Source organism: Spermophilus citellus (genome assembly GCF_964194105.1).
Source record: "Spermophilus citellus genome assembly, chromosome: 7".
Lineage (NCBI taxonomy): Eukaryota > Metazoa > Chordata > Mammalia > Rodentia > Sciuridae > Spermophilus > Spermophilus citellus.
Genome location: NC_138188.1, coordinates 84,989,102 through 85,001,395, shown reverse-complemented (window position 1 = coordinate 85,001,395; position 12,294 = coordinate 84,989,102).

Below are 12,294 nucleotides of genomic sequence, written 5' to 3'. Positions count from 1 at the left end.
AGTGTTCAGGTAGGCAAAAATATGAGAAAGAACTTCAGAAAGAGATTGACATGATTGATGCAGAAAACTCAGGGTATGTTTGTGGATGGCAAAGGAGACTTGTCTATCAAGGTAGGGAAGAGACAACTCAGCCAAGATTTGGTAGGGAATGGACAGCATTTGAAAGGCTGAGCCATATGATCCCAGGAGAGTTTTACAAAGATGAATGTAGCGATGAGTTCATGTAGATTGAAAATGGAAGAGACTAGAGACAGGGAGGTCAGGCAGAAGGCAAGAAAATCCAAAACTAGGATAATGGTCACAGAGTTGAAAGAAAAGTAAAGAAAGTGAGAACGATTGTAAAAAAAATACATTATGAGAGATACAGTTCCCGATTAGATATAGAGACAAGTACGGATAGAAGTGTCATTTAGATACTAGACGTCAGGAAGATCTGTTGGGAGCAGGGGTGTGGTGGAAGTGGAATGCATTAGGAAGTTGGAAGGCTCAGACAGTGAGTTAGATCTAAGGTATGAATCCTGAAAAATTCCAATTCTAGTTATTTCTGTAAGATGATAGGTAGATCATTAGGAGAAAGAAAATGGCAATAGGCACTCTCATATATTGTTTATGGGAGGTGAACTGTTACCACATTTATGAGGAACTCGGAAATATTTTCAAAATTTAAAATATGCATATGTTTAAAACATTCTTTTGTAAGAATTTAGTGGGGGTGATACCAGGGATTGAACTCAGGGGCACTCTACCACTGAGCCACATCCCCAGCTCTATTTTGTATTGTATTTAGAGACAGGGTCTCACCAAATTGCTTAGTGCCTTGCCTTTGCTGAGGCTGGATTTGAACTCGAAATCCTCCATCCTCAGCCTCCCAAGCTGCTGGGATTACAGGTGTGCACCACTGCACCTGGCTCCTAAGAACCTAAGAATTTTTCTTATAAAAATATTCTTACAATGGAGGAGTAGATAAAAGAAAACATTGGAAAAAACAAAACAGAACAAAAAAGGATACATTGATATATTGCTTAGCTTGCAATGGCAAAAAAAAAAAAGTTTCCTAAATGTTCATCAATGAATGACTCATCTAAACAATCAAATACCATGGGGATGCTAAAACAGAATGAGGTAAAGCTGTATATGTTGAAATTAAAAATTGTTTATAATATATTAAATTTAAAAAGCAAGTTGCATAATGGTTCATATAATATAGTCTCATTTTTCCTTAGAAAATTGGACATGCATATAGAAAGGCCTAAAAGAATGTATGTAGTAGTTTTTGATGAGTAGTATCTGGGAGGACATCCATTTTATACATCTATAAGTTGTTTAAAATGTTTTCTTAATGAATAGTTTTTAGGTTTATAATGAGAATAAAACACTAGAAAACTGTCTTCAGAAAAAATAAGAATTTTAGAAAAATCATTTGCAAAATTTAAGGATGTCATCACTGATACTAAAGATGAAATAGTGAACACAGGTCAGAGCAAGGAAGAAAAGCATGCTATTGTGACTTAATTGTGTGTGAGAGAGTAGGATGTGGTGTGTATGCATGTGAAAGCAGATGGACAAGGCCCTGTCTAGTTTGGCACCTCCTGAACATTCTGGTCCCTTCTCAAAGCACATCCCCTCCCCCCTCACACTGGCCTCTTCTGTATCACTTGAATAATCCAGCTGTCTCCCAATACATGGCTTCACACATGCTCTCCCGACTGCAGACCCTAACATAACATGCATATAGAATCTGGTTAGCTTCTGTGCTACACTTAGTTGCCACTTCCTCCAAAAGGTGCTAGGGAAGCCTTTTTGGGACATGGAAGCTCCCTTTGTTATATGTGTCTCTAGAGACACTACATGTGATTTGAATGCAGGAATCAAGCAATTAAAAACAGGAAAGGAAAAGGAAAGCAGAGAGAGAGAGGGAGAGAGAGAGAGAGAGAGAGAGAGAGAGAGAGATACTTAAATGATTTTCATATTTTAAAACATTTCTTCTTGATCTAAGTGGACTTGTCTGCTTCCCCTACTTTTAATTTCACTTGTGGTTCTTTGTAGATGCTTCTCTTGTGAGATGGTAACAGAATCTTGAAATCATTTCTAGGTTGTGAACTCCTTCAGTATTGTCATATCATCTCATTTTGGACAAGTTTCTTTGAACAAGCATTTGTTGGACCCTTTAGTGCAGACCAAGTTCTATTGGAGGCCTAAAGAAAATGATCTTATCTACCTTCTGCCTCTTTGACTTTTACCTCTCTGCTTTCTTATTTAGCACAAGCTCAGCTCACCATTGTGTTTTTCAATCCTTTGAGCATCATAATAATCCAAGGAACTTTAAAATACATGCATGCATGCATGCGTGTATCCACCCCACCTCCCCGCCTCCTCCCTTCCACACTACAGAAATAACATCCCCAAGATTCTGACTCTGCTGAACTAGTGTCAGACCCCAACACAGGTATGTTTAAAAAGTTCCATAGGCAAAGCTAAAGTGTAGGCAGCATTGAGCATCACTGGCCTAGACCAACCTCAAAGCAGAAACTATATCTGGAGAATACTAGACTTCTGGAAACCACGGCTTGATTGGTTCTACTAGAATCAACCCTAAAACCAATTTCTAAGATGCTGTTAGATTCGCCTCATTCACAAAGGTAGAAGCTGAAGGTAGAAATCCATAAAAAGTCTGTAACTGAGGCATTGCTTGGAATTAAGGCTCATGATTTTGGACCAGGGCACCTGGTTTTAGGAATTAATTTGATTACTTGGAAAGCTGGTTTAGGAACAGTTGCTCATGGAAAGGAATAGACCAAATACCTTGGAGACCTAGACAGAATCTGTTCTCTGTCATTCATGTGTCTCAAAGACTTTAAGAACAAACAAATATTATTTCAGGAGTTTAATGTGCAGCAAACCTAAAGCCTGGAAAAGTGTAGGCTTTATTTTTTGGCATAATCCAGCTGTCAGGACTCCTGATTCCCAAACTCTAGAGGTCATCACTAATTGAAGAAGTTATCACAACTTGAGGAGATGCTGAAGCAGGACACCTGATCCCTAGTCCTCATTTGGGCATGAGCCAGACAGAGGTGTGGACGTGTTTAAATCACCTCTGCTCTCAGGGCCTTCCTTTCCTCAGATGAAGTAAATTGAACTAGATGTTCTATCTGGGATCCTTCAAGTTTAACAAGTGACACTAGGTGGCACTCATGTAACTCCAGTGGAGAGCAGTTGGAGCAAGTTGGCTGCCCGCCTCTCTTTGTCCTTCGAAAAAGGCCCAGGAAGCTGCCAGGGACACTTTGGGAAATAATGCAGTTTTAGGATTCCTTTTATGAAGAAGAGCTTTTGAATCTATGAATGCACGTTGTATTTTACAAGCTCCTTTCATTAATTATGTATTTCTCCCCTATTATCTCAAATTTTAAAATATTGAACAGAAAACTATTTCTGACTTAGCTATCCATATGATGTTTGTGGGAGGTAAAAGCACGTTCTAAGCTGTCCCAGTCACATGCCACGGCATGAGTAACTTTTGAAAGAAGTGAGATCCACTGTCTCAACACTGAACTCCAAGCAGATGGGATTCTCTCCCATGATGAGTTGTCTATTGTTCGCCACTAGGTGTGGTCAGCCAGACATGGTTCTCTTTCAAATAAATCCTTGCTCCCCAAAGCTGTTTTGTCCTGGATCTGAAGTTCTCAGGGAAATTTTTTTCTGGCCCAGGTTCATTTCAGAAATTCAGTCTGGGTCACTCTGGCTTCAGAACTCAGCTCAGAGGTGAGAGAGTTGGAAGCCTCCATGGTCAGATGTAGTCCCAAAGAGGACACTTTCTTCATCAACAGAAGTCATCCAAGTCACCTGTCAGATTTTTCCTTCTATCAAGGACCATCAGACTGGCAGCTAAAGATTTAGCAACTAAAATAAACACAGAGAACTGATTTTACAGTTTAACTCTTTGACATCTTAAAAATAAGTTTTTATTGCTAATTCATTTTAAGAGTAAGAGGTGAGTATTGACTTCAGGACTTTCCTGGGTTGAAGCACTGTAGCAACTTCAGACCTATGGATGGGGTGTGATATGGTGTTAGGACTAGGATAAGTAATTGAATGTGAGTATAAACACACACACACACTCACACAACACATACACACATCTAGAAATATCTAAAGCTAAAATAATAACCACAGTGGCATTTTTCTGTATTTTTCAAGTTTTATTTAATACCATGATTTTCACAATTGGACAAGGGGTCTGTGGATCAAAAACATATAAAGAATAAAAAAATAAACAGCATGATTTTGTTTTGCAAATTATTATTTAAGAAGAAAAGTAAGTGATCCATAGGTTTTAACAAAGAGATAGTTATTTATAAATTACCCTGTTTGTGGTAAAATAGCTAGTGTGATTTGAAAAGAGCTTTGCAGTGCTTCTGTAGGATGTGCAGAGTATTTGATCTGATCCACAAAGGAACACCTGAAAGACTCCAATTAACATTATTAAGATTGTCCTCAATCTACACACTAGGAAGTATAAAATAAAAGTTGGATAAAAAATTTTAAAGATAATATAGAATTATATTTTTAACCCAAACATAATAAATTCAGCCTACTATCTCTAGTATGATTTTTTTTGTTTAACTTTTCATCCTCATACCAACCCTATAAAGCTTGGCAGATACCCATTGTGGCTTCCTTTAGTGACTTTTGTTGTTATTCATCATTCCTTTTAACATCTCCAAGGAAAGAAAACTGGGTTCAGAAAAGATGTGGAAGAGGGTTCTAATCCAGCTTTGGCACAAATTAGTTTTGTAAGCACTGTGAAGTTATATAAGTGTTCTAGGTTTCTGTTTCAAAGAATGTGAGCTCTTACTAACTCTGCTACCTGGATTATTATAAGGATAAAATAAGTTAATGCATGGGACAGGACGTAAAATTCTATAGGCAGTTTCTTCGGGAAGCAGATGGTGGGATAGAGTTAGAAATGAAAAGGTTTTTGGTGAGCATAGGCAGGAATGAGCAGGGGAGCCATCGGACTGAAGTGCTTTGTCTGCTAGCCCAACTGGGAGCATCGCTGCAAAGGTAGCCAGTCCCAGGGGTCTGTGGCTCTCTCCTGTAGCCCTGTGTTGCTTAGTCCTTGACTGGGGGAGGTCTCATGAAGAATACAACCTTACCTCCAACACAGCAGATCTGCAAGGAGCTAACATCTGGAGGCTGAGTGGTGGCACAGCTCATATCCTCCATAATTGGCAGACCTGAGGCCACCTGAGATAAGACTACAAGGTGGCTACAAATGGCTGTATTAATTTACATTCCTGTGAATAACGCACAGGAGTTCCCTTTTCTCCACATCCTCACCAGCACTCATTATCTTTATCCTACTGGATAATAGCCATTCTTACTGGGGTGAGGTGATATATCACGTTGGGGTTTTGATTTGCATTTCCCTGATGATTGGTGATGTTGAATTGTTTTTCTTATTTAATTATTTATTTATTTATTGGTTGCTCAAGACAATACAATGATCTTGACATATCATACATTTGATTCAAATGGGGTATGAATTCTTATTTTTCCACGTGTACAGATTTCAGGATCACATTGGTTATACAACCACATTTATACATACAACAATACCAGTGTCTGTTGTATTCTGCTGCCCTTCCTATCTCCCCCTCCCCTCCCCTCCCCTCCCATCACCTCTCTCTACCCAATCTACTGTGATACATTTCTCTCTCTCTCTCTCTCTCTCTCTCTCTCTCTCTCTCTCTTTCTTCAAGTACTCTCTCCCCCCAGTCTCGACAGACAGTCGGTGTCCTGATTTCTCTTGTCTTCCCTGCAAGTTTCATCAGCTGGGACTCGGGTCTGGCATTTAACGTTGCCTTCTATTGTTCCTCTTGATCTGCTCACGCCTGTCTGACTGTGTTGTAGTTCTAGGTTATCCCACAGTCTACTTTCTTTCCTCTGAAACTTGAGTGAGCCTTACTGGAGAAATTCATGTAAACCTTCTTAATGGCATACTACACTTCTAAGACAGCCAATTTCATTAAGGTCTTTATCATGGCCATCCTTCTATCTAGTTCTTATTGCCTCCCTATTCCACTAACATGGCATTTAATTTGCTGGGGATCACTGACATCTATCCCATACTGCTTTGGGCTGAGATATCTGTGGACTTAAATATCTACTTGGACTCTTCTCCCTGCAGCTTGTATGGTGCAACTCTTGAGGGCTGGGCTATGACTTTTACTATTATTAGTCTCATTCTATACCCAGAACAATGCCAGGAACTTATTTAGTATTAAAAATATTTGTTAAAAGAATAAATAATTAAGTGAAGAAAACTAAATCTGTTGCGTGCTTATTGCCTATGTCAAGTAGTTTATGTATGTCGCATTCTTAATCTTTAGTCCTTATAGCTCTCTCATTGGATAGATTTTAGAAGTTCTTTTTTATAAATTTATCTGTTGCCCATCTCTTGCCACTAAATATAACTTCCTTGAAGGAAAATATCACATCCGACTCATTTCTATAGTTTCCTGTCTCTACTCCCCAGGCAGTGCCTGACACATAGATAATAATGTTCAGTAAAACCTAGTTGAGGGATCAAATAAGTGACAGAACCAACAATGAAGGGGTAATGTCAAGACTCAAACCTTTGTTCAGCAACAAAGCCTGTCACTCTGCTGTGCCTGCAGCTCTGTTTAAAGTGTTGTGAACCACACTGGCCTCAAAACAATTTAATAATTAAATTTTGAATGAAAAGAATATGAGCTTCAATATCATGCTTCAGTCATAATAGTGACAGAAATTGTAGTTGTTACTTGCTTTTTTAACTTTAAAAAGAATTACCTAATATGTTAGGGAAGATAATTAGCTCGTTTATGAATTTGTTTCCTCTTACAACATATGATCATATATGTCTTTATTTCTTTACTTGATTCAAGATCATTGGTAATTCAATAAATAGTACTGGTGTTTGGGTATCATTCAGAAGCCCTGTGAATTTTATAAGCCTTTTATTTCTTACCATGAGAACACTATTAGCAGATAGTTGTGTATATTAACACTGGAGACAAAACTATAAAGTGAGTTAAATAAAATGCCATTTAGCAGAAAATGATAATTAAGCGCCTAATTAATCTTCCTTTCTGCCAATTTGACTTTTATTCAACTGAAGCCATTTGATAATAGTGGAAACTATTATCAAAGCAAGCTTCTAGACAGCTTACAAGTCCCAATTGTATGCAAATCTTGGAAACATATGTTGAAAATTGAACAATACAGTTGAGATTCCAGAATTTCCACTCCCACTACTGTTTATAATGGAACAAAATAACCATGAATGCATTTAAGAGATTAATGCTGCCTTCATTTATAAAGCATTATATTAACCTTTTAGTATAAATCCTAACTATTTTGGGGGGATGGTACTGGGTATTGGACCCAGGAGTGCTTTACCACAGAGCTATATTCCCAGCCCTTTTTATTTTGATTTTTAGTTTTTTTAAAAATTTGTTTTGTTTTGTGGTTTGAGACAGGGTCTTGCTAAGTTGTTTGGAACATTGCTAAGTTGCTGGACTGGCCTCAAACTTGTGATTCTCTTTCCTTAGTCTCCCGAGTCATCCAGCTATCTTTTGATTGCATAACTAAAGTATATATTCAAACAATTTGGACCACTCCATAATATTCTACTAGTTACCCTATTTTTATGCCTTTCAAAAATAGCCACACAGAGCCAGTGGCACATGCCTGTAATCCCAGCAGCTCAGGAAGCTGAGGCAGGAGGATCATGAATTCAAAGCCAGCCTCAGCAAAAGTGAGGTCCTAAGCAACTCAGTGAGACCCTGTCTCTAAATAAAATATAAAACAGGGCTGGAAACGTGGCTCAGTGGTTGAGTGCCCCTGAGTTCAATCCCTGTTACCAAAAACAAAAAACCATAAATGCAAATCATATATCCTGTTATTCATATCATGTAGGATAAATTCTTGCCAATTATAACTCAAATGGGGAGAGGAGTTAGCAACTGAGTGAATTCATCCATTGTTTTTCTTAACTCATCATTCCATCTGTATATCCAGTAAAATGATCATAATCTAATAACAACTTCTAGTTAAATGAAGAGGCATTTTTCAGAAATGCTTTTTCTTTCTTTCTTTCTTTTTTTTTTTTTTTGCAAGGACAGTGATGGAATTTCAAAACACGGCTTTATATTTCATGGTTATGATTTTGAACCATAAACTATATTTATATGAAAAAAACCCAACTGGTTCTTGTAGCACCTCTCCCAATTATAATAAATCTTAACAGGGTGCTTGATGTGTGCCTCCTGTTCCATCTATGGGAGGCTGAGGCAGGAAGATGACTTGAGCTCAGAAGTTTGAGGCACACACATGGCCTTACTAAGTTGCTGAAGCTGGCCTTGAACTTGCAGTCCACCTGCCTCAGCCTCCTGAGTTGCTGGGGTTATAGGCATGCATCACAGTGCCTGGCCACAATGGGTCTTTCAAAACTTTGCAACACTTTTGAAGCACCTAGCCTCTTCATTCCCTATCTTTGATCTCCTCAATGGAGTAAATGAAGGAACCAGCTGGTAGGGTGACACTTCAGATTATAATTTAGATTGTATCTGTATAGTTAATTGGAAAAAAGATTCTGAGTGAAAAGGAATTAACTGCATAACTGAAAAAAGCCAAAATCGTTTTTAGAAAAGTGATAATTGAAAGATCTGCATTAAGACCATACGCCCAACACAAGGAACCACAGTGACTATTTTTTTATTTTTTTTGGTATCAGGGATTGAACTCAGGGGCACTTAATCACTGAGCCACATCTCCCATCCTTTTTATTGTTTGTTTTGAGACAGGGTCTTGCTAAGTTGCTTGGGGCCTCTCTAAGTTGCTGAGGCTGGCTTTGAACGATCTTCCTGCTTGAGCCTCCAGAGCCACTTAGATTACATGTATGCAATTATTTTAAAACATAATTTAACATTACTCTTCTTACTATGTATGACAAAGACAAATCACTTGTATTTGGTGACTTCCTAACGGTGATGTTTGGGTCAACATAGTGTTTAGCAGATAGTAGTAGCTGAACGAGATTTGTTGAATTAAATAAATGGACTTTAAATTTTTAACAGGGTCTCATTTTCTAGCATCTATTTGTTTTTTGGCACATTCTTTTGGAAAATGATAAGGGCAACATGCAGGAAGAATCACAAGATTGTGTGATGCTCTTGGATACAGGAATGCCACTACAAAAATTTTTTTCCTGGGGCTGGGGATGTGGCTCAAGCGGTAGCACGCTCACCTGGCATGCGCAGGGTGCTGGGTTTAATCCTCAGCACCACATACAAATAAAATAAAGATGTGTGTCCACCGAAAACTAAAAAAATATATATATTTATATTAAAAAATTCTATCTGTCTCTCTCTTTAAAATTTTTTTTCATAAGGAAATAACTCTATAAAAGTATGAGGTATATTATTTGAGACATGCCTAGCATTGTCAATCATTATCAAAATACTGAAACAATTTTAAGGTCCAGGATTTTTATCTGTAAAAGGTACTGCTCAGTGGTTTCTTCCCTACCACTTCCTTTACCTTCCCTAGATATAGAGATAGGCACAGAACTCAGGGTGACCAATCAAATTGTCCCATTCCCACAGCCCACAGCGACTGGTATGGAAATGCACAGTAACAGTCCTCTCCTAGGTCTTTTCCTTTAAATTATTTAGGAAGACCACCTCTTTCCTCTAAGTTTTAGGACGGTAAAATTTTATAATTCTGCCATTGCCAGTCACATGGAAAAAGCTTAACTGCAATAAGACTAAGTTAAGGACTACAACACAAGTAGAGGCAAGAGGCCAAAAGAGACTGAGCCTTGGCTGGCACATTCCTGAAAACATCTTTTGAACCCTGGATTCAGTCACTCCTAGCATCTTTTTATGTGCGCTCACCCTAGTTTCACACATCATGAAATCAATTTTTCTTAAAGCTAGTTTGAGTTCTGTCACAATTAGGGGTCTTAATTACTACATTACAGGAAGGAATGCTATGACTTCTTTCACTCAACATTGTAAGATTCTGTTGTGTGCAGTTATGAACTGTTCCTTTTCCTTAGAGTCTTCAATTTTATGAAAAACACCACAGTTGATTTAACAGTGTCTCTGGTGATGGACACTTTGGATAATTTTCCCTCCTGGTTTTTTGAACTTGAGAACAAATATACCCATTTCTGTTGGGTATGTGCACAGAAGTGGGATTGCTCAGTCATAGCCTGAATGCATGTTGGGCTTATAGTATACTGCCAAAAAGTGTTTTCAAATAGTTGACCTCCAACAACTAGTGTGTGAGGCATCTGATTGCTACACACCCTAACCAACACATAGCATTTTCTCTGTTGAGATTTAAGACACATAAAATAATTTCACAAACTACAATTCTTCAAATACAAGATGTCATCCAATATTATTTTGCTACTTTGTCTTGTTTCAAAGTAATTTCAGGTGACTGGAAGGTAACATTGTAAATGTCACTTTATTGCTCTCAGCTTTTCTGCAGACTACTGCAGCCCTCTGGGGCAGACTTTTTAAGCATTCCTTTGTTAATCCAAATAAAAGTAAGTCCAATAGCCAGACCGAAGTAAAGTTTCCCAATTTCACTTAAGTGTTTTTCAGAAATGTTAATTGCACCCTTCAGTTCCACAGACAACAGACAAATTCTTCCCAATTTGTAGAATCTGGAGACACTCAATTGTATACTACAGGCCAGGAAAATTTAGCACTCAACAAATACATTCACTTGAAATGCAAATCTAATTTTCTATGCAACATTTGTAATCCAAACACTAGAAACAGAACTCATCCTTTTTTTTTTTTTTACATTGACTGCCTGATGTCTCTATATGTGTCTTTGTGATCTCTTTTGAGTATTTCTACTAGAGGAGGATATTTTTTAATTTATTTTTTATTAGAGCATTATAGTTAGCCATGGTACTTGGGTTCATTCCAACAAAATCATACATGCATGAAATTCTATTTCAGTTAGTATCCCTCTCTCTCCTTTCGCTCCCTCTTTTTTGTTGTTGTTGTTTGCTTGTTTGGGTGTGTGTGTGTGTGTGTGTATGTGTGTGTGTGTGTGTGTGTGTGTGTGTGTGTGTGTTAAGAATAAGAGAAATGTTGGATAGAAAATAGGAAGGGAACCCAGAATACTAACAATGGCTATGATTATTATCAGACCAACCACAGTTGTGGGTCCCTTTTGTGATCTGACAAAAATGATGACATGCTGGGAACTCTCATGCCCAACTGTCATCTTCCTCCCATTTCCCATAGTTACTGACCCTAACCTTCTTCACTACCTCAGCTCACTTTAAATTAACAGAGATTGCTCTATTACCGCCATCTATTCAACTCTGTTTAATTTGCAAATTGTGACTCTGAATACAGTTGAACCTTGAACAACTCAGGGGACAGGGGTGCCAATAACCCCTTTTGCAGTTGAAAATCTGAGTATAATATTTGCCTTCCCAGAAATTTAACTACTAACTTCCTGCTGTTGGATCAGAAGCCTTACCTATAATATAATCAATTAACACAATACATACATTGTATGTATTAAATACAGTGAAAAATATGTGAGAACCATAGATGCATAGTTTACTGGAGAAATGAATTAGTCCTAGTTAGTGTCACATGGTGGGTGTTTTAAGTGGATACTTGCAACACTTGATCTCACCACAAAAGCAAGAGGAGGTGACTACAAATAAATTATTACAGAACAGGATGTAATTTTAACTTTATGCAGTTATGAATTAATACTGCATCTTTACATTCATTTACATTTCTCTCAATTGGAATGGTACCACGTACAGTCTCTGATTATAACAGATTTGTGTATACTTTATAATAAATGATAAGATAGACTATTAACTGCATGTATTTTGTGCATTCATGACATACCTTTTTCCATATATCTGGGTTATGCGATTTATCTATAAATTTTTCAAATTGTCACACACAAAAATACATATATAAATAAAACCATGCAGCTCAAAACATGTTGTTCAGGGGGCAGCTGTAACTTCTGTGTGCCCAGCAGTGAGAACCCAGAGGTAAATAAGAGCCAGAATCTGCCTTTAAATCACTCACAGATAAGGGGAAGAGACCCACTATACATAGCTGGCTTTAAGGGCTTAAGAGCAATAATAACTGAAGCATTATGTAAACATAAAAGTACATTATTTTGTTACATGAGTGGGTTCAGAAAATGAGGAGAAAGATATTGTACTCTCCCTCCTACTGGCAGTTTCAG